The sequence below is a fragment of the Marmota flaviventris genome, chromosome 3 (assembly GCF_047511675.1).
Source record: "Marmota flaviventris isolate mMarFla1 chromosome 3, mMarFla1.hap1, whole genome shotgun sequence".
Classification (NCBI taxonomy): Eukaryota; Metazoa; Chordata; class Mammalia; order Rodentia; family Sciuridae; genus Marmota; species Marmota flaviventris.
In genome coordinates, this window is record NC_092500.1 from 19028885 (window position 1) to 19050457 (window position 21573).

General features: G+C 37.8%; 1 long non-coding RNA gene across 1 annotated transcript in view; it reads right to left on the reverse strand.

Moving 5' to 3' along the window:
- The window catches only part of LOC139705173 (uncharacterized), a 413615-nt gene that overhangs the window by 361140 nt on the left and 30902 nt on the right, over positions 1–21573 (reverse strand). The gene's annotated exons all lie outside the window — the stretch shown is intronic.

The window sequence follows — 21573 nt, forward strand, 5'->3', positions numbered from 1 at the left end:
ACTTCCAAATTCATTCTACGAGGCCAACATCACCCTGATTCCTAAACCAGACAAAGACACTTCAAAGAAAGAAAACTACAGACCAATATCTCTAATGAATCTAGATGCAAAAATCCTCAATAAAATTCTGGAGAATCGGATACAAAAACATATCAAAAAAATTGTGCACCATGATCAAGTAGGATTCATCCCTGGGATGCAAGGCTGGTTCAATATATGGAAATCAATAAATGTTATTCACCACATCAATAGACTTAAAGATAAGAACCATATGATCATATCGATAGATGCAGAAAAAGCATTCGATGAAGTACAGCATCCCTTCATGTTCAAAACTCTAGAAAAACTAGGGATTAACAGGAACATACCTCAATATTGTAAAAGCTATCTATGCTAAGCCTCAGGCTAGCATCATTCTGAATGGAGAAAAATTGAAGGCATTCCCTCTAAAATCTGGAACAAGACAGGGATGTCCTCTCTCACCACTTCTGTTCAACATAGTTCTCGAAACACTGGCCAGAGCAATTAGACAGAAGAAAGAAATTAAAGGCATAAAAATAGGAAAAGAAGAACTTAAATTATCACTATTTGCAGTTGACATGATTCTATAACTAGCAGACCCAAAAGGGTCTACAAAGAAACTATTAGAGCTAATAAATGAATTCAGCAAAGTGGCAGGATATAAAATCAACACGCATAAATCAAAGGCATTCCTGTATATCAGCGACAAATCCTCTGAAATGGAAATGAGGACAACCACTCCATTCACAACATCCTCAAAAAAAATAAAATACTTGAGAATCAACCTAACAAAAGAGGTGAAAGACTTATACAATGAAAACTACAGAACCCTAAAGAGAGAAATAGAAGATCTTAGAAGATGGAAAAATATACCTTGTTCATGCATAGGCAGAACCAACATCATCAAAATGGCGATATTACCAAAAGTTCTCTATAGGTTTAATGCAATGCCAATCAAAATCCCAACGGCATTTCTTGTAGAAATAGATAAAGCAATCATGAAATTCATATGGAAAAATAAAAGGCCCAGAATAGAAAAAACAACTCTAAGCAGGAAGTGTGAATCAGGCGGTATAGCAATTCCAGACTTCAAACTATACTACAGAGCAATAGTAACAAAAACAGCATGGTACTGGTACCAAAATAGGTGGGTGGACCAATGGTACAGAATAAAGGACACAGAAACCAATCCACAAAATTACAACTATCTTATATTTGATAAAGGGGCTAAAAGCATGCAATGGAGGAAGGATAGCATCTTCAACAAATGGTGCTGGGAAAACTGGAAATCCATATGCAACAAAATGAAACCGAATCCCTTTCTCTTGCCATGCACCAAAGTTAACTCAAAATGGATCAAGGAGCTTGATATCAAATCAGAGACACGGCGTCTGATAGAAGAAAAAGTTGGCTACGGTCTATATACTGTGTGGTCAGGCTCCAAATTCCTCAGTAGGACACCCATAGCACAAGAGTTAATAACTAGAATCAACAAATGGGACTTACTCAAACTAAAAACTTTTTTCTCAGCAAAAGAAACAATAAGAGAGGTAAATAGGGAGCCTACATCCTGGGAACAAATCTTTACTCCTCACACTTCAGATAGAGCCCTAATATCCAGAGTATACAAAGAACTCAAAAAATTAAACAATAAGATAACAAATAACCCAATCAACAAATGGGCCAAGGACCTGAACAGACACTTCTCAGAGGAGGACATACAATCAATCAACAAGTACATGAAAAAATGCTCACCATCTCTAGCAGTCAGAGAAATGCAAATCAAAACCACCCTAAGATACCATCTCACTCCAGTAAGATTGGCAGCCATTATGAAGTCAAACAACAACAAGTGCTGGAGAGGATGTGGGGAAAAGGGTACACTTGTACATTGCTGGTGGGACTGCAAATTGGTGCGGCCAATTTGGAAAGCAGTATGGAGATTTCTTGGAAATCTGGGAATGGAACCACCATTTGAGCCAGCTATTCCCCTTCTCGGTCTATTCCCAAAAGACCTAAAAAGAGCATACTACAGGGACACTGCTACATCGATGTTCATAGCAGCACAATTCACAATAGCAAGACTGTGGAACCAACCTAGATGCCCTTCAATAGACGAATGGATAAAAAAAATGTGGCATTTATACACAATGGAGTATTACTCTGCATTAAAAAATTACAAAATCATAGAATTTGCAGGGAAATGGATGGCATTAGAGCAGATTATGCTAAGTGAAGCTAGCCAATCCCTAAAAAACAAATGCCAAATGTCTTCTTTGATATAAGGAGAGTAACTAAGAACAGAGTAGGTAGGAAGAGCATGAGAAGATTAACATTAAACAGGGATGAGAGGTGGGAGGGAAAGGGAGAGAGAAGGGAAAATACACGGAAATGGAAGGAGACCCTCATTGTTATACAAAATTACATACAAGAGGAAGTGAGGGGAAAGGGAAAAAAAACAAGGGGGAGAAATGAATTACAGTAGATGGGGTAGAGAGAGAAGAGGGGAGGGGAGGGGAGGGAAGGGGGGATAGTAGAGGATAGGAAAGGCAGCAGAATACAACAGACACTAGTATTGCAATATGTAAATCTGTGGATGTGTAACCCATGTGATTCTGCAATCTGTATATGGGGTAAAAATGGGAGTTCATAACCCACTTGAATCAAAGTGTGAAATATGATATGTCAAGAACTATTTAATGTTTTGAACAACCAACAATAAATATTAATAAATAAATAAATATAATCATAACAAACCAATTAAAAGTTTTTTAAATGAATACACTTATCACTGGATATAGAAATCCCTCAGGCAGTTCAGTATGATATAATTTCAAAAACTTGAACTTCATTACATTTAGAAATGCCCCTTTTTTCCATTAAGAAAACAGTGACATGTCCGATAAATTTGGACACGGATACATTTGGGGGGGATCCATCATTTGACTCACTAAAAATAGCTATTATAAAAGGGAATCAGAAGGTGTAGTCAACAGAATAATGGAACACTACCCAAAGTGTCCATGACCGAATCCCCTAAATGTGTGAACCTATTACCTTACATGGCAAAAGGAACTTTATAGATGTGACAAAGTTATAGATCCTGAGATATACTTCTGGTTTTAAAGGTAGAAGAAGGAGCCATGAATTTAAAAAATTCAGGTGGCCCCTAAGCCTGGAAAAATCAAGGAAATGAATTCTCCTCTCGAGCCTCCAAAAGGAATGCAGTCTTAATGACACTTTGACAGCAGGCCAAATGAGACCCATTTCAGAATTTTGACCTCCAGAACTGTAGTATAATAAAATGGCAAGGCTTTAAGTGAGTAGCTTTTTGGCAATTTGTTACAGCAGCAATAGGAAACCAATGGAGATAGAAATGCCTGAAATTAAAAAACATTACATATTGGCACAGGTGCCAGTTTCCTCAATAAGACCCCTAAAGCTCAAGAAATAAAACCAAGAATCAATAAGTGAAAGAACATCAAATTAAAACACTTCTGCACAGCAAAGCAAACATTTAAGAGTGTAAAGAGAGAACGTACAGAATGAGAGAAAAGTATTTCCAGAACTCAAAAACACCAAATAAATAGATAACCCAATTAATAAATGAACAAATAAACTAAACGGACATTTCTCAGTAGAAGAAATACAAATGGCTAACATACAAAAATAAAAATGTCCAACATCCCCACCAATCAGGGAAAAGCAAATCAAAACTACATTGAGATTTTATCTAACTCTAGTTAGAATGACAATCATCACGAATATGAATAATAATAAATGCTGGCAAGGATGTGGGGGGAGGGTCAGACACATTGTTGGTAGGACTGCAGATTGGTACAACCACTTTGGAAAACAGAATGGAGATTCCTTGAAAAACCAGGAATGGAACCACCATAGAGTCAGCTATCCCATTTCTTGGTATTTATCCAAAAGAACTAAAATCAGGGGCTGGGGTTATAGCTCAGTGGTACAGCACTTGCCTAGCATGTGTGAGGCACTGGGTTTGATCCTCAGCAATGCATATAAAAATAAAATAAAGGTCCATCAACAACTAAAAAAAGAACTAAAATCAGCATACTATAGTGATTCAGAAATGTCAATGTTCATAGCAGTGCGATTCATAATAGCCAAGCTATGGAACCAGCCCATGCTAAGTGGAATAAGCCAGACTCAGAAAAATCAAGGATCAAATATTTTCTCTCATATATAAAAGCCAGAGAGAAAAAGGGACAAGTGGGAAGCGGTGTCCCTTGGAAATAGAAGGGAGATCAGTGGAGTAAAGGAATGGGTTTGAGAGGCATAGGGAGAGGAACTGTGGAATGAAATTGACCAAATTATACTAGTGCATATATAAATGTACTACACTGAATTCCACCTTTAGATATATTGTAAAGCACCAACTAGAAAACAATAAATAAATAGAAGAAAGATCAGTATAGTAGAGGAAGCAGAACAGTGGGAAGGAGGTGAGGGAAAGTAGAAGTATCCAGGGACAAAATGGAACAAATTATATTCCATGCATGTATGAATATGTCAAAGCGAACCCCGTGTATGTATAACTGTGATGAACTAGTGAAAACATCAAAAAACTAAAATAAAAATCCCTTTGACAGTTTTATCTGCAGACTATCCACACCAGGAAATGGTCAATGAACTTGAAGATACATAGATACTATCCAAAATTACATACATGAAAAATTACATACATTGATTATCCAAAAATTTTTGAGACAAAACCAAACAGTTTAATACATTTGGAGTGTTATTACAAGAATAAAAGAACAGAAAAGAATATTTGAAGAGGTAATGGTCAAGAATTGCCTAAAATTAATGAAAGGCAAAGACCAAAAAATAGTTTAAAGAGTCTCAGAAAAGCCTAAGTGGTACAAATAAAAATTAAAATACAGCTATGAAAATTTACTCAAATCGCTGAAATTTAAAGGGAAACAGAAATATGTTGAAACAGAAGAAAAATATAAAAAGAAGCGTCACATAGAAAGGAAGATAAGAATTACAGCACATTTCTTGTCAGAAGCTCTGCAATCCAGAAGATAAAGTAAGAATAATACACCCAGCAAAACATGTTTTTCCAAAATAAAAGCAAACTAAAAACTTTCCTAGACAAAAGCCAAGATAATTCATTGCTATCAGAACTGTACAATAAGAGATATTGAAAGAAGTTCTTTAGGCACAAGAAATATGATGCCAGATAGAAACTAATTTATGTGAAAGATTAAAGAATATAGAAAAGGTGAAAAACATGGCTAAACATGAAAGATATTTCTCTTTTTGGGGAGAGTACTTCAGATTGAACTCATGGGCACTCGATCACTGAGCCACATCCCAGACCCTATTTTGTATTTTACTGAGCTACAGGATCACACTGAGTTGCTTAGCACCTCACTTTGAACTCACAGTCCTCCTTCCTCAGCCTCCAGAGCCATTGGGATTACAGGCATGTGCCAGCTACCAGGACCAGCTATTTTTCTTATTTTGAATTTCTTTAAGATCTAATTGCATGACTAAAGCTATAATAGTAATAATATATAATGGAGTTGTTTGCTAATATATGCAGATGTAGAGAATATAATACAAAGTTTGGAAGAGAGGAAATAGATGTACATGTGTAAAGTATACACATGTGAAATAATAGAAGTAAACTATGATAAGTTAAAGGTGTTTGTTTTAAATCCCAGAGCAAACATTAATAATCCAGTTTGGAAAAAATATTCTACTCAAAAGTAGGCACTAAAAGAGGAAAGGAAAGACAAAGAACCAATAAGACAAGCAGAAAATATTTAGTAAGATGGTATACTTAAACTCAGCCATATTAATATTTATTATCAAATATAATTGGGATTAACACTCCAATTGAATGCTAAATTGTAGGGTTGGATAAAAATGTAAAACCCAGTTACATGTTGTCCTCAATAAACCCTAACTTTAACTATAAAATCATAAAGAAATAAAAACAAAAGGAGAAAGTGGCCACAGTGGCGCATGCTCCCAGTGGCTCAGGAGGCTGAGGCAGGAGGATTGCGAGTTCAAAGCCAGTCTCAGCAAAAACAAGGCACTAAGCAACTCAGTAAGACCCAATAGGGCTGGGGAAGTGGCTCAGTGGTCGAGTGCCCCTAAATTCAATCCCTGGTACCCAAAATAAATAAATAAATAAATAAAAGTATAGAAAATTGTTCTACTAATCAAGAAAGCTGGAGTACCTACATTGTATAAGATAGACTCCAAAAAAGACATATTATATATTAACAGCAACTGAGACATCACATAACAATAAAAAGTTCAGTACATCAAGAGAACACAACAACGTTTCAGATATATGTACCTCATAACAGAGCTTCAAAATATTTAAAAAAAACATAGCCTATGGAAATAAAAGGAGAAATAAACAAATACACAATTATATTTAGAGACCTCAACACTCTTCTCTCACTAATTGGTAGTACAAGTACATTCAAAAATCAGTTGATGATATAGAGGACACGTACAACTCTGCTAGTGTAATAACGGATATATTCTCTCACATATAGTGCTAGAGATTGGAAATATGAGCTCAAAGGTGCTAGCGTTGTTGAGATCTGAGGACTGTCTTCCTGGTTTTCAGATGGCCAACTTCTCTTTGTGCCCTCACATGGGGTGGGGGGAGGGTAGAGAGAGGGGGAAGAGAAAATTTCCTCTTATAAAAACATAATAATCCCATCATAAAGACCCTCATCCTTATGACATCATCTAACCCTAATTACAGTACAAACGCCCTATTTCCAAATACCATCATTTTTAGAGTTAGAATTTCAACATAAGAAATTTAAGGACACAAACATTCAGTCCATAATATTCTATCCCTAATCCCCTAAAATTCATGTCTTTATTGCATGCAAATTACATTCATTGCATCCTAACAGCCCTGAAAGTCTTAACTCATTCTAGCATCAATTCTAAAGTCTAAAGTACTAACTCTCATCTAAATATCTATTAAATCAGGTATGAGTGAGATTCAAGGTGCAATATATCCTGAGGAGCAAAATTCTCTCCAGTTGTGAACCTGTGAAATCAGATAAGTCATGTGGTTCCCCGCTTAAAAAAAAAAAAAAATTGAATGAATAAATAACAGGAAAAGCATAGGATAGAGACTCCCATCCAAAAGGTAAAAATACGAAAAATGAAAAGGGCAGTGGGTCACAAGCAAATCCAAAACTTAGTTAGGCAAATTCCATCAAATATGAAGACTCAAGGATCAACATTTAATATGATGCTCTGCTTTCCAGACCCACAGAGACAGAGGTCCTTGCCTCCATAGTTCTACCAGGCAGGGTCCCATCCCCCAAGGATCTCCAGGGCAATCCTGGCCCCATAGCTTCAAGCAGAGGCCATCTAACCAACTGAAAGAAAAGTAGAGACCATATGATTGCCTTCAGGTTTATTTCCCCCTCTTCTTGAAGAAAAGTAAGTGTTCACAGCCTAATTACTGTCATTCTGTCACCTCAAATCCCTCATTTCCCTATGTCTTCATCCCCTTCAGCTTAAACCAATGGTATTTCTGTTCATATAGTCCCATAAACTCTTTATCAAGTTATAATCTAGTCATGCCTTTGGTGTTTTCTTAGAATATTTTTTTTTCATTTTTGCAATACAGATAGGATAGGCCAAGAATTTTTCAAATCTTAAAACTCTAATTCTTTCTTCAATTTATCTGTTTTTTCTTATGCTTTGGTATAAGGAGTCAGGAGTAACCAAGCTGGTCCTTAACTACTGTGCTTGGAAATATCCTCAGTCACATGTCCAGTTTTACCAGTTTTAAGTATATCTTCCATAAAAAGCTAGAACACAAACAATGCAGCCACATTCTTGGCTATATTGTAATCATCTTTCCTCTAATTTCCAATAATAAGTTCTTCATAAGCATCTGAGACTCGTCAGAATGGCTCTTAACAATCATATTTCCCAGTGTTCACCTCAAAACATTTCCAGCCTCTACCCATTATCCAATTCCAGATCCCCTTCCACATGTTTAGGTATTTGTTATAGCAGCAACCTGCTTCTTAGTAGCCTAATATATATTGGTAAAAATTCTCTAGAGAAAAAGAATCAATAGAAGATAAATACATAGATGTAGATATATGTGCAGATTTATTATAAAGAATTGGTCTATGTGATTATGGAGGCTAGGAAGCCCAGTCTATACTTAGAAAGCCAGAGAACATGGGAGTCTATAACTTACTTCCAGGCCAAGTCCTGAAAACTAAGATATCCATCCAATGGTGTAAGTTTCAGAATTCAAAGATCAGAGAGAAGGTGTCAATTCTGGTTAATATAAGAAGAAAGGTAGAAGAGGACTGATCTTCCAGCTTAAAAACAGGCAGAGAGCAAATGACCCTTCGTTCTGTTCAGGTCTTCAATAGATTGGATGAGGCCTACCTACACTGGGGAGAGTAATATACTTCACTCAGTCTTCACAGTGACTCTCTTCTTTGCCTGTTGTTTCCAAGTTGGCCAGGCAGTTCAGTGGAATCATTGCTATGTCTTCTGATGGAAATCTTCCTCCACTTGGAACTAAGACCTATAAGCCAACAGAGAAATAATGCCTATTCCTATATCTTCACACTTTTTTCTTATTTTTCTTGTTCATATAAAGGAAGGGAAAAACCCACTGTGGGTCACTAGAGTAATTGTGGATGACGCCTACTCCTATTTCCACCTCTTGATTCCTGGACCCATGATTCCCAGCTATGGAGAAATAGCATATATTGGACACTGACTCAGAACATATGCATCCTTCTAGAGAACCTTCGTCTACCTCTGCAAGGTATACCTAGCTAGCACTATAACTGAATCTTCAAAGAGCCATTTCATCATTATATTAAACTATCTAATTTAGGATGGTAAGGAACATGATAAAACAAATGAATTTCATGAGTATGGCCCCATTGCCACTCTTCTTCCACTGTGAAGTGTGTCCTTTATCAGAAGCACTACCGTCTACCGTAGCAATGAATACCATATGGAATACTACAGCGACAAATAGGCATTCTCTATGTCCATCCATGAATGGTATTTCTAGCAGAAGCATTGCTTGCAGGAAAGAAAAATCCATAATCAGAATATCTGTCTCTCCCAGTAAGAACTAAATGTTGTCTCTTCAAGATAGAAGAGGTCCTATGTAATCAACTGCCACCAGGGCTGGCTAATCACACTGGAGAATGGCGCCATATTGGGAGATCAGTGTCTGTCTAACTGCTAGTAGACTGGGAACTCAGCAATGGCCGTAGCCTGGTAGGACTAGGTGAGGGGAAGGCCATGTTGCTGAGCCATATTAATGATGAGTCCATTAGGCAATAACAGGAGTGAATGGACAAAGAAGCTGACGAGTATCCACAAAACAGGTCATTTTATCCTCTTGATTCTTAAAATCCTATTCCCTTGCAGTTACTCTCTGTTGAACATTTACATGTAACACAAATATCTTTACATTTTTTCCTTATTCAGAGAGGTCTATCCACATACCTCTTCCCCAATTCTTATCAATGATTTTCCTATCATTTTCCTGCCATATTGTTCCAGCCAAACCAGTGGCCTCAGCCCATGAATCAGCATATAACCACATGTCTGGCCATGTTTCCTTCCAAGCAAAATGAATAAGCACTTCTCAGAAAGTTCTGCCCACCAGGAGGATTTTACTTTGCCACTGTCCTTCAGGAATTTTCAGAAAGGGGCTATCATGCTGCAGCTGCCCTGTCTCAAGTGGTGCCTGGATATGATCAGAACCATCTATAAACTAGGTCAAGTCTTCTCTATTTCTGAAAATTGATCACAGGAACTCCTCAGGAGGCCATGGATAAAATCTAGGACAGAGAAGGCAGCTCAGCAAGAAAGGACACCTTTGGCATTTGGGCCACTTCTTCATGTAACTTACTTATGGCTTCAGGGCCTTCTTGGGTCCAATTACATATACACTTCTTCCCTTTGATGATGGAATGCTGTTGTACATACCAAATTTTATGGATTGGTGAGTCAGATCACACCCAGCTCAAGATGGGCAGCTTAGATTTCATGTTAACTTGGTAGCCCCAGTTAAGCATCATTCTCTAAGGTCCTGTAGCAGGCCAAGAACTTTTCTCAAAAGAACAGTAGTGATAAGCAGAAGATGGAAAGTTTTTGCTCTAATATCCTAAGGTTTTGTGATTCACCTATGTGATTCACTGTGAGAACTGCCAAAGTATCCAAACAAACATCCTTATAACTGATACTTCAAGCACCATTAGATCTGTTGGATGAGATAACTAAAGAGCCACAGCAGCTTGCACAATAACCTGGACCTGTTAAAGAATCTTCTCTTATTCTGGGCTCTGCTCAAAACTAGAAGTTTTTCAGGTCACTTGGTAAATACAATGAAATAACAAACACATTCAAATAAGACATATGTTGCCTCCAAAATCCTAGGAGGCCCACTAGGCATTGTGTCTCTATTTGGTTGAAGGAAGCATCAGATGAAATAGCTGCTCCTTTAGCTTAGGAAGAATATTTTTAACAGGCCCCATATCACTACAGCCCTAGAAATTCATTCCATTTGTAAAGTCCTTCCATTCTTGTCCAATTTATCTTCTACTCTCTGACACATGAATACTTCAACAACAGGTCTAGAGTGTTTGTTACTTCTTTCTCGTTAAATACAATCAACATAATGTCATCCATTTAATGGATCAGTGTGATAGCTCATGGATGAGAAAGATAATATAAATCCCTGTGAATTAAACTATGATACAGGACAGGATAATTTATGTACTCTGAGATAGAAAAGGGAAGGAGTATTGTTAGCCTCGACAGGCAAAGGCACAGTAGTAGCCTAAGATGTATTAAATGGTCTTTACTGATGTTTCTGAAGAACAAACATTTACCAGATTAATAGTTTCATAACAGGTTCTAAGGGATGTTTTCATTTTCTTAAGCAATAAGTAGCCACCCAGTTAAACTCACTGTCATTCTTTAAGATCTATGTTTTCTACACAAATCAAATAGGTGACTGGGAATGTAATAGAAATTACCACTCCTATATCTTTCAAGTCCTTGATGATATTGCTAATCTCTAAAATAACTCCAAGAATACAATTACTTTTAGTTTACTAGTCTTCTTACCTTTGGTTGAGTGAAATTTTTACCCTGCCACTCCAGAAGCAAATTACTCCTATCACATTAAAATTTTCCAATTTAGTGAACACAGTTTCCATTTAAAGTCTAGTCTACACAGAAGAGCAAATACAGAGTTTTGTAAGAATTCTGGGACTCTCCTCACAAATGTATTTGTCAGCATTGGTAAAAGGTATCTCTTGTGGACCCTATAGTATGGGTGAGTAGATGTGAAATGATCGACCCAGTTCACATTCCAAATTTCCAAAGCCTTTGAATTGCTTCCTCTATATTAAACTAAAGCAAGTCCAGCATCTCTAGTTCATTCACTATGGTCTATGTTTTACTTCATATTTTAGTCAACCAACTAAACCAACTGTTGGAGTTCTTTCTAACTCCCTGAACTATAGCATTAAATTTAATCCAATCCAACTGTATGTCCCTTCTACCATTATTCCATACCCCCAATATCCTTGATGTTCCCTCTACCATTATCCCATATCCTCAATATCCTTTCCCAAAGGTGTTCCCCAGGTTACTGTAAATTAAGGAAATACTAAGTAGTTCTTCTAAAGCACTGTAACTTCTTATATGTCACATTTTGTACCTCACCTGTAGGGGTCTGATGGGACTTGAGTCATTACAGAGTTAGAAGCAATGAAGTATGTCAGGGAGTGGTCTGAAAAGAATCAGATTGCATTACTTGGTAACTGCCCTGGGGGTGGCCATGAGTTTCATCAGAGTTAATCACTTCATATGGGAGTAGAAAAGCCACTTTCACTGGGGATGGGGATGCCACCCCCAGTAGTAGTGGGCTATTCACTTCCACTAGGGTAGTTAGTCTATTTCTACTGGGGATGAAAAGTCTGCTTCCTCTAGAAGTGGGGAGGCTATTTCCACTGGCAAAAAGACTTATCAGAATCTAAGGGTTCGGTGTCCAAAGTTTCATCAGAGCTTTCATACACATCCCTATTCCAACTTCCAGAATCCCATTATTTCCCAATCAACAGTAGGACCTATAATGTTGACGTTCAACTTGTATTGTCCTTTGGTCAGTCATAGGATGACACTGTATTGATTTTCTGCAGTCCTAGCCCTGCAGCCCAAGGAGATAAGGGTCTCTTCAGGATACACACAAAAGATTTCAAGTCATTTATGCCAGCACATGTTTGTTCTTTTTAATTGCTGAATATTCTATCATGTGAAATATTTGTTTATCCATTCACCAGTCAAGGACAATTGAGCTAGTTCATAATGATTATGAATAAATCTGACATAAATATTCATGGACAAATTTTTGTGTGGACATCTGTTTCCATTTTCCTTAGTCAAATACCTAGGAGTGGAATTTCTAAGTCATATGATAAGTACATGTTTAACTTCATAAGGAACTGCAAATTGGGCTGGAGTTGTAGCTCAGGGGTAGAACGCTCGCCTACCATATGTGAGGCCCTGGGTTCGATCCTCAGCACCACATAAAAGAAATAAATGTACTGTGTCCAACTACAATAAAAAAATAAATATTAAAAAAAGAAACTGCAAATTGATTTTCAATGTAGCTTACCATCTTGCTTTTCCACCAATAATACATGAGAGTTCTAGCTGCTATGTGTCCTTGCCTGTACTTGGTTTTGTCAAATTGATTGATTGACAGATTTAATTGCAGCCATTCTTATAGGTACAAAAGTGGTATGTCATTTAATTTGCATTTTCTAATTACTAATGATATTAAAAATTTTTTCAAGTACTTACTTGACATTAGTATTTCTTAGTATTGTCAGTTTGCTTACTTTCTCTCTTTCTCTCTCTCCCTCTGTCTCTCACCATTCTTATAGGTGTAAAGTAGCATCTCATTGCAAATTTAATTTGCATTTTCTTACTGACTAATGATGTTGAAAATCCTTTAAAGTGTTTATTTGCCACTGATGTTTCTCTTTGGTAAAGAATTGGTCCAAATTGTTTGCTTTGCCCATCTTTAAATTGCATACTTTTCCCCTTATTTTTTAGATTTTAAGAGTTCATCTAAGTATTACTTTAGCCATGTCCCGTAGATTTTTGATGTGTTGTATTTTTGTTTTCACTCAAGTAAAAATATTTCTAATCCATTATTTTTTACTTTCTTTTTTACTGATATGTCATTAGAAAGCATGCTCTTTAATTTCCAAATTTGGGGATCTTCCAATTTCTTTCCTTCAATGATTTCTAATTCAATTTTCTGTGGTTAGAGATATACTTTCTTTGATTTAATCCTTTTAAATTTGTTGTTCACAGTTCAGAATATAGTGTGCCTTGGTTCTGTTTAGGGAGAAGGGTTTCCCTGAAGCCATCAATGGGGACAAATTTTTTTTTTTTTACTATATATCATTATAGACATTGGTATTGAGGCTTAGAAAGCAACCTGAGAACTGATGTTTACAGAATTTATCATATGGGTTCCCTTGTCCTTGGGTTTCCATTGATTTGGCCAATTTCAGAGACTAAAAGAAGCGGAGTTCCCATTTTTCATTCTTTTCTCACTCTCTTCCTTTCCACAGTTCTGACTGAAGTTGTGATCCTTGACACCCAAAACTACTTCTCTCCAGATCTCTGGGCTGTAATAACACCATTTCTCCCCTTGCCTTTTCAGGCCCAGGCGTAGTAATAGCTTCCTGCAATTGCTACTCTCCCTGACCCATCATCCTCTGTTGGTTACTTAGCATGGCCCTGATGTGGTCCCTTAGCATTTCAGTCCAACTCGTCCGATCATGCCATGTTTCTTTCCAGGACTCCCTGATGGGTACACTCTTCCTTGCTTGTGTTCTGACTCAAAGTCTATTTCTGCTTTGTCATTCTTCTCTACCTCTCAATGGATTTGAAGTTTTAGTTGATGATAATGTGATGATATTCCTGCTTTGTTTTAGTTTGGGTTATTTAAAAGAATTAGCAATTCTTTTAAAAGATTATAAAACTAAAAAGTATTTTATAACATAACTTAGTTTATAACACAGCTTTGTAGTTCCCTCCTGAACCCCTCCCCATAAGGTCATGCTTTTCCCTCTTGCTTATAGTGTCTGCCTTCTCCTACTCATTCTTGAGGATCTCTCCTACAGGGCATGCTGACCTGCCCCTCCACCCCTCAGCAGATTTAAATGCCTTCTTCTCTTTGCTACCAACACATCACATCGTTCTGTGACTGTTGACACACAACTCTCTCCAATAAGTTGTAATTCCCACAGGACTGTGTACTACTCCATCTTCCTATCGCTGGCATCTAGAACAAGCCTTGTACGTAGTGGTTACTCGATGATTTTATGATGGATGAGTTAGACAACAAAGTTAGATTCTTCCACACCAGTTCTCAGCATAACCCAGTTGCACTGGGGTGTCAAGGCCACCATTATTCAACAAATCTACAAATTGTCAATGTTAGGTTCCAGGAGGGACCTCCTCCAGCCTTATGTGGAAACATATGCATATCTAGCTTTCCAATTTCCTTGGTTCATCCAACACTCCTTAAATTACCTTAGTTGAACACTCAGCCTAGCACAGAACCACAGAATCTCAAGTTTATTAAATTGAAACCCCAAAATCCCCCATCCATACATGAACATCATCATACTCTCTAGCCCAGGCAGATTACAGAAAATCAAAGGGAAGCATTCTTTCTTCCAGCTTCTCCAACCTGATACCATAAACAGAGGCAGCAAAACTGCATACCTTATATCATTTGTCCTCTGTTGCTCACTTTCCATAAACAAGCTTGGGAATCTTAAGGTTTCAACATAGATCTTGAAAACTGAGCACCTCCAGGAAGAAGCTATTTTGAAAAGTTTTCCAAGGTTACACTCTGGGAGCTTCAGTTTGTGTGCCTTCACCAAACCTACGTCAATCTGCTCTTCTCTGCTCCATATGGTCTGGCAAGTAACTCCTCCCTTTTCCCCCAGCAGGGAGTTAACTCTACAGCAAAAACAGTGAGTCTCAAGGACAAGAAGCAAACAAACAACCCCATCAAAACAAGTCAAGCTGGCATAAACACTGGAACACTGCAGGCAGGGGAATTAGTGGCAGACAGAGTTCCATCTTCTTAGACCTCAGTCACCTATCTCTATGGACCACATGCAAAGGCTGTCAGTTGTTCATTGCGTTGGAGCAATGTCATTTATTTGTCTGTTGTTTACAGTGAAGTTTATTTCATGGAAGGTGTGGGTACAGTTACAAAACGAAAGCCTGCCTTCTTATCTCCAATCACTCCCTTTGGCTTGTTATGTTCTTAGGACCCTAAACTACTTAGCAATAAATTACTTATAACTCTCAAATGTGGCATTGGGCTTCTTTGCATAGAAATATACTTTATGCCAAGAAAATTTTCTAGACGATTACTAGAAAGAGATCTAGAAAAATGCAATAATAAATTTAAATTATCTTGGGAGGCTGAGGCAAGAAGATCATGAGTTCAAAGCCACCCTCAGCAACAGCGAAGCACTAAGCAACTCAGTGAGACCCTGTCTCTCAATAAAATACAAAATAAAGCTGGGGATGTGGCTCAGCAGTCAAGTGCCCCTGAGTTCAATCCCCGGTACCCCCAAAAACAAAACAAAAAGAAATTAAATTAGACATAAAGGAGTAAGGGGGGTTCTTGATAATGTGATTACACTGGAATGAAGATGAACTCAGGGACCTGAATGAAGAGGAACACTGTTGTGTAATAAAACCTGCATAACGCCTCCCTGTTAGCACCTGTGTCATGGGAACCATTTTATCTAAGGCTGGTAGATAGGATTAAATCCATTTTATACAAAAGGAAACCGAAGATCAAAAAGGTAAGACAATGAGGCTTTTCTCTACTTCAATTAGATGATCCCTGCAGAGTTAATCAGATTAGTGGGGGGGTGGGGGGTGAGAGTGTGCCCACCAGCGCCCTGCCTTCCAAGGGAGTCCTGCGGTTTGCATCTCAGTGTCTTTGCTTCTCTCCACCCTGATGATGTCCTTCCTTCCCACTACCCACTCGGCTCATCTAGACTTCTTCAGACCCCCAACTCCAATTCCATTTCTTCTAATGGAACTGAATAGGGACCGCAACTTGGCTAAACTCAAATGAACTCTTTCCCTTCTCTGCTCACCTGGCACTGCCCTAGTTTCCCAAAGAGCTCTCTTCCCAAGCATGAGTCTTTTCTTTCTAACCAACTTAAAAGCAATTCAAGACCAGGCTACTAGATCTTAACATCCTCCTGTGTTCCCCCATTATTCTTAGAATAATTCTAAGCACTTAGTGAAATATTAATACATAATATGCATTTAGGAATAATGGAATGAACAAGTAATTTGCAGAAGAAACATTTTAAAGTATATCTTATATGTCCTATCACTACCCCTCGCCTACTCATTACGTATTTTCACTGTAGCACAACTATAATTCTATTTTATTACATATATGTATTATATATGTGTGTGTATGTGTATGTGTGTGTGTATAAATTTTTTGAGACGGGGTCTAACTAACTTTTGCTCAATCTGACCTTGAACTCTTGGGCTCAGGTGATCCCTTGACTTAGCATCCCAAGCAGCTGGGACTACAGGTACATGCCACTGTGCCCGGCTACAAGCATGATTCTGAAGTACTTCTAGATTCTCATTTGCCAGTGAGAAAGTAAGTTATATTTACTAAAATAAATAAGTAAGAAATAACTAAATTTTGTTTTAAGAGTTTTCAACAGCAACAGTCATCAAAACCATAAATCTGTGTGACCTGGGGGATGAGCTGGATTAACCTGTATTGTACACAGGCTTCCTGATATAGCTTCAGTTTTTTTCCTTGACAGAGAATTTGCCTGTCTAAAATGAAGTTGAGAGGCAAAGGGCATTTTCCTTAGGCCCCACAAGCCCCTTAGGGGGTCTTGTGTTCAGAACACAAGACCAAGAAAGAGTAACAGGGCTGAGAAGGGTGCTCAGAAACACACAAAGTGAAAAGAAAAATAACCTTAGAGAAAACTCAGGCCAAACCAGCAGCCTCCCTGAATAATCTACCCCTTCAAGGGAATTGCCCATTCTTGGGAATTGAGAATCCTTTCTTTCTTTCCTTTGTCATGCTACATGATTAAGTCCTTTAGTTAATGAGAAAAACATTTGACTTATTTATTTTCAATAAATTCCCATGAAAAAGAAGGAGACTGAAAACATTTTCAGGCTGGGAAGCATTTAAAAAATATTTTTTAATAAGCGTCCATCAAAACACTCTGCTTCAGCCGGAAGAACTTAGCACCATCTTGGCAACCTGAGCCATATGCCTCGCTCTGTCCACCCAGCAAGAAGCATCTAAAAAAACCACAGGAAGCCCATCCTAAGATCCTTTAGCAACACTTCTCATTCTCAGATCAGGCCCAATCCAGGCCAGGATGGAGCTTTAGAATCAGCAAACATCCCAGACTCAGACCTTGGAATATAATATAATTTATATCTTTTCTTTGGCCATTAAATTATTTTTACTATCAAAGCTTCTTCTAAGGAAAATTTGAAACCCCCAACAAAAGGAGAGAGGAGGAAAAAAATCACCTCAAATTATACTTTCTTAAACTAGCAAAAATTAATGAAACTCCTTTCTCCCTCAAAACCTTTCCCCCTTTTCCAGCCACTCCCATCTGATTGAAGAATGTTACCATCCACCAATTAGGTTAGACAGACCACAAATCTAGCATTCAGCTCATTAATCAGCATTTTTCTAATAGATTTCACATTTATATGTACAGCATTTTAGCTTTATTACATAGTTAATGGGGTTACTAGTTTGAAAATGTTAAACCAACATTATTTTCTATCACTCTTTAGCTACTATAGTCCCAGAGCATTCTCCCACTAAAGCAAGAAGATGCTGACACAGGGCAACTCACAACAAGACAGGAAAACATTAAAAGCCTCCTCCTCCAGGCCCTACAGAATGGAGGCAGAGAAAGCATGGAGTATAAGAAAAAATAAACCTCTGAGATTATAAATCATCAAGATTTGGGAGGTAGCCAGGCATGGTGGCACCTGTAATCCCAGTAGCTCAGGAGGCTGAGGCAGGAGGATCACAAGCTCAAAACCAGCCTCAGCAGTGATGCCTTAAGATACTCATCAAGACCCTGTCTCTAAATAAAATATTAAAAAGGGTTGGAGATGTGGCTCAATGGGTGAGTGCCCCTGGATTCAATCCCCAGTACCAAAATTTAAAAAACGGGGGGGAAAAAAAAAGATTTAGGAGTCCTTTGTTACAACAGCATCTAATCAGCCTGTCCTGATTGATACCCTAGGTTACACCAAACCCAGAAAGTCCTGATAAGCAGACTGATGCTACCTCCCGAGTCAGCTAGAGTCCCTTAGAGCTGACAATCTCTCTGCCATATATTTCTCTGCCCCTTACAGAGGTGGCAGGGGTACTCAGCCCCTTGATGAGAAGTGAAGGATCAGGCATGGAACCATGTCTGGAACAAGGAATGCACTTCTCCAGACTCGTCTGAGTCTTAGGTTATAGGGTGAGGGCCAAGTCTCACCATTGCCCACCTACACCTGCTCCCCGTGGGCATGCATTGCCAGTCTCTTGCCCTTCCCCTGCCAGTCCTTGACAGGATGTGTGCCTGTACAAGTCAGGCCCAGGAAGAAAGCCTTCCTCGAACCTGCCCTCCTTTTCTTTGTCTTTCTTCCTTTCTTCTCATTACAAACAGGGATTTCCTATTGCCTTTTTCTCCTGACAGGACAACTTTTTAGAAAGCATCTTCACAGAAAGGAAGCCTAATCTTAATCAGTGCTTTCTACTTAGGACCAGAAAATGTTTTGTTGTGGCCTCCATGTCACCTCCACATCTCTCATCCTATAGATTGACCACCCCCCCCCCTTTTGGTTTTTTTGATACTGAGTTTTGAATCCAAAGGTGCTTAATCATTGAGTCATCCCTCAAGCCCTCTGTATTTGTTATTTTGAGACACCATCTCCTTAAGTTGCTGAGGCTGGCTCTGGACTCATGATCCTAAAAGCAGGAAGTAGTATGTTTAGAATTTAAATTCCCATGTAAACAGTTATTTCTTTTTTTTTTTTTTTTTTTCTTTTTTGTTTGTTTTCTCTTTCCTTTTCTTTTTTGAAATGGGGTTTCCCTGTGCGACCTGGGCAGGCCTTGAACTCCTGGATTCAAACCATCTTCCTGCTCAGCATTCCAAACAGCTGAGATCACAAGTGTACTCTGTTACACTCAGCCTAACATTTTGATTGAGATAAATAAATTTATCCTTTCCATTGCTGCATATAAACAAAAAGTGACACACTTGCTGGCTCAAATCACTAACTCTTAACATACAATCCTCCCCTATCAGTGACTATCCACTGAGCCATGTAAGCATTTGACCATGAGAGGCTCCCCAGCAAACCCTGGAGGACAAGGTGACTCAAAAGACAAGGAATCTAATTCCAGGAGTAAAAAAAGGAGCTGGATTATCCTTTCAAGGACTTTCTTTTTTCTTTTTCTTTTTCTTTCTTTTTTTTTTTTTTTTTAGGGGGGAGGAGGATACAGAGGGATCATGCACTTCTGTTTACACAATAAAGCTATTCCAAAGTGACATTAGTCAAGAGCTTTTTAGTTAAAAATTTTATACTAATTAGATTGCTAAAATTTAGAGCCCATGCAATTAAGAAAAACAGAACACTCTAATTTTCTTGTAAGTCAGAAGACAATTCAATATATTTACTCATAGGAAGAGAGGGAAAGGGAGTTTTTCATTTAAAACTGAGCAAAAATACAATTAATTCCAAGTAAACTGAATATCTGATGTTTAGAAATAATGGTGTCATTTTTCATTTAGTGGTTGGTGCTCTATATGTGGTATTGAGTCTTATAACAACTCTGTTAAATAAATATCAAACCCATTTCACAGATTACAGGAAAATTAGGTAACTTTTTCTGATGTACAGGTGATAATGGGCAAAGCCAGGATTCAACCCAGGGATTTAGTTTCAGACTCTACTATGAGTCACTATGCTTCACTCAAGTCAAAGATACTGAATAGAAATTTAAGGTTGACTAGACTTCTAGAAATTTCTGAGAAATTTAGAGTCTAGAGGGACTTTAAGAGTCACCTCCAGATAATACCCCACCAGGAGATTATCCAACCTGTGCAAGAACACCTCTAGCAATGAACAATTCAAGAGAATTCATTTAACAAATGTTAAGATGTTCTTGGTTCTGTTAAAACAAAATCTATTTCTGTGCAGCATCCACTTACTGATTTTGGTTCCATGCTTTGCAGTAGAAACTAATGAATCTAATCCCTCACTCTAGTGATTCCCCCTTCAAATAGAAGAAGACTGAAGTCCCAGCTGATTGTTTTCTTCTTCCACATCGATCCTTTCACTCTTCTAATCATTCAGTTGTCTCACATGAGTGATATTTTGAAGAATCATCATTTGTCTCCTCACTGTCTCCTCAACACACTCCAGCTTGTCTGTGTCACTCTTAAAGTGGGGTACACAGGAGGTCAAGGCTCTGCTCCAGAGATCCAGGATCATGGAAATTCTACATCATGGCCTGCTTGGTCAACAGGGAAAAGATGCTGTAAAGCAGGGTCTGGTCAGTCCTAGATGGAGCAATACCCTCAATTTCCTCAGCTTCAAACTTCTAATATCATCATGTACAGAGAAACTACCTTTTTGAGTGAGCATATCACATCATCAATTCCCATGGAATTATACTGACACTTCCTGAACTCTATGCAAAGTGTACAATATAGTTCCCAAAGAGTGCGGCAAACACATTACAGTTTAAGAACTGGAATATGAATAAATACCTGTGTATCTGTCACTCAACTTTAGAAATATAGGAAGTATAAAACTGAAAGTGTGTTAGAGCCTCCATATGCATGTTCATTTCCATGTATTTTTCATTATAGTTTTACCAACCATCCATTCCCAAACAATAAATTGTTTAATTTTATTTTTAAAATAATTTACAAATGGGGCCACAAGTATGTGTATGCATGTGAATATATATATATATATATATATATATATATATATATATATACACAAATACACACATATATATATAAATATATACATATATACATATATATCTATATAAACACACACATATACATGTATAATATGTGTGTGTGTGTGTGTGTATAATATTTTGGAAATTGAATCCAGGGGTGCTTTACCACTGAACTACCTCCCAACTTTTATTTATTTATTTATTTATTTATTTATGTATTTTGAGGCAGGGTCTCACTAAATTGCTCAGTGCCTTGATAGTTTGCTGAGGCCTACCTCAAACTTGCAAGCCTCCTGCCTCACCTTCTCAATCACTGGGATGACAGGCATGCACTACCATGCTGGGCTACAATGTGTATAATCTTGTTTTACTCAGAATTGTGTTATTGAGATTCTTTCTTTTAAGTTCATTTTATACCTTTCAGT